The sequence below is a fragment of the Theropithecus gelada genome, chromosome 4, assembly GCF_003255815.1.
Source record: "Theropithecus gelada isolate Dixy chromosome 4, Tgel_1.0, whole genome shotgun sequence".
NCBI classification, from domain to species: Eukaryota; Metazoa; Chordata; class Mammalia; order Primates; family Cercopithecidae; genus Theropithecus; species Theropithecus gelada.
The window spans coordinates 120416690-120419744 of NC_037671.1; positions in this window are offsets into that span (position 1 = coordinate 120416690).

The following is a 3055-nucleotide window of genomic DNA, read 5'->3' on the forward strand; positions in this document are numbered from 1 at the left end:
TAGTTTATATTGTCTATTTGTTGGATGAATAAATGAATAACCCCATCACCCAAACACAACTAATATTATAATTTTAATATACTCCTTTCTATCCTGTCTGATGCTTATAATATTAGAATAATACAATTTGAGAATCAGCCTGCTTTTACTTACTATTGTACAATAAACAGTTTTACCATGTTTATGATACCAGTTTACCAAGATTTTGAAGGCCTCATAATGTACAACTGAGTGAAGGCATCTTAATTTTCTTAATCATTCTACAACTATTATTTATTTGGATTTTGATTTGATTTGGTTTTTCAATTGCACATATCACCTCACAGAGTTTGTTCATGCTTATAGTTTTCTCCATAATTTCAGTTATTTCCTCAGAAAATGGAATTCCTGGGAAAAGATTATACACATTTTTAATTTTAGAACATATCCTAGTTTTATTTCCAATTATTAGAAAAGCAATAATAGCATCAATATACGAGAATACCATCTTCAAACTCTTTGTAACTTTGAATATTGATTATTTAAAGTTTTTTGTCTGTTTAATAGATTCTAAACAACCATTACTATTCTATTCTGAAATCTAAAACCAATGCTTCTAACAGCATAACTGGTTTTTATAAATGAGATCATCTTTTCTAAATTCTCGATGTAGAAAAATTACACATCAGAGTCCACCAGTCAAAATGTTAAATATACATGATCTACCTCTCCTTTTTCAATTTCAACACATGTGTCAACAAATATAGTAATTATGTAAGAGAAGTTCATGCATGTAGATCCAAAATTGTATTAGGGGAAGCTGATTTGGGAGGAGTACATGGCTCAGTTCAAGGTTTAGGGCAAGAAATAATGCCCACACAGTGTTTCTCAGTGTGCAAAGAATTAAGCAAGGATTGAGGACTGGTGGCCCAAAGAACCTCTCCCCAAACAGCCATGAACTCACCCATTCTTCTGAGAAATAGATACAGGCTAATGATTTGTCCAAATCTATCACAATACATCTGAGAGAAATGAATCTTATTTTTATTTTCATGAAACCTTTTCTCTGAAAAGTATAATTGGTTTCACTGTCACTTATAGGCTTTGTTGCAAAAATTTGGAGAGAAAAACTATCAGTGTTCTAGACATCAAAACATCACTAGCCTCACACTGAGTGACCTTCAGTAAAAAGGCTTCAAAAAACGCTGTACTGCACTACACAGATTCAAGAGGAACGAAGTGAAGCTTCCTCATTTGCATTCTCATTTTTGAAGTCTTCAATCTTTAAAATAAGGAGTACATATACTTTCTTCTGGAGGGCCTGAATTATGCAGCATAAATGCAGCAGCATATTTAGCATAAGATAAGGCCTTGTTAGTGCTCTATCCTTGCAGCATGCCAAATTCAAGGGCTCAGAAGTTAAATATAGTTTAATTACTGTCACAAGCGGAATATCATGAAGCTTTAAGTTGCAGCAGGGAGTCATCAAATAACAATGCAAAGCTAGTGTCTGAAAATATTCTACGGAATTTACTATGTGTTTGTTGAGTGTCTATTCAATCTACGATGTGTTTCTTGGCAGTGTAGAGGAAACACGAGGACATGCCATGATCTATTCCCCCAGGAATTTTCCATTGCAGCTAGAAGACAAAAGTTAAACGACACTTAAATTGAAGACTGAGCATATCAATGGAGTAAGAGTACTTTTAATTTAGTCTCTTCACTGCTCTCTTGCTATTGGCTTTATTTTATGTTTTTTTAAAAAGGAAATATGGAGCTTAAGACTTAAGAAGAGGAAAAGAGAACAATATAAAATACTGGGTTGCCATTAACTTATTAAAGTTTTACCCTGTCTATTGATTGTTTCCAAAGTGTGTTAGATGGCTGAAAATCAAACAAATGTTTTTAAATGTGTGTTGAAGCTCAAGCTAGTGCACCTATTAATCATTTGAAGGTGACCTTCTATGAAGAAAATGAGAATAAACAACAAAAAGGGCCACCAATTCACAGGGGAGCTGACTTGGCTCAGATTTGAAGTTGCATAAAACCCAAGAGGCACCTCTAATTCCAAACAGCAGACAATTTAAAAATCAGTGTATGTCCCTGAGTGAGTGATCTGAATGTGAACATACAAAGGAAAAATATAAAAATCTTCCTACTTCTTATGCATAGAAACAGTGACAAATACCTCTTGGGAAACTTCCATTTAGGAAGAAACCTTTACCAGGGAGCCCAGATAGAGGGGTCTCTATCTTGATCTCTATTCTGTCAGAGAGAAAAAGAATACATGCTCTAAAGCACAGAAAAATCTAAACACTTGGCATTTCTAAGAAGAAATAAACCTTCAAAGTCTAAGTAACAGTATGTATCTCAATAAAGAACTCACTAGTTCTGCTTATCTCAAAAGCAGATGGTGTGGCAAATAAAAAGAAAAAAAAAACTTTTCTGAAGATAGTCCCTTTCCAAAATGCTAAGTAAATTCTTCATCGCTTATTATACTTGTGTTGTTCTTTTTTTTTTTTAGATAATCATACAAAAGTCAATGTTATTCCCGAATGACAATTAAATATAGATCAAGCTGAGAATTATGCATGCTTACACACTCCACTGTGTGCAAGTTGTTATTACAGAACTCATCAGTAGCCTCATGTGTATGAGATGATGTTAAATGGGCAGAATCAGGCAGCTTAGCTGAATTACTCAGAACAGTGCATGTCATCTGCATGGGAAAAGCTGTTGCCGAGTGGCGTACTAGGGTAACATTCACATCTAACAAGCCTGATCAAGTTATGTGTGTCATAGAGTACCACATTGTGCATGCAATAGTATGATATATAGGCCCTGTATTTGAAAAGTTAATGGTGTAGTTTTAATAATAAAACACATATTAAAGCAGAATAAAAATAAGTCAAAGAGTTAAAGTGTTAACTACCAAGCATTGTACCACATGTTACATCATCTGTGTTAATCCATTCATGACCCCCAACAGCAAGAGAGCCTTGTTACCCTTCTCATTGACTTCTTATTGCAACTTGAATAAAACTCAAACTCCTAACTACTGCCTAAAATCCCCACA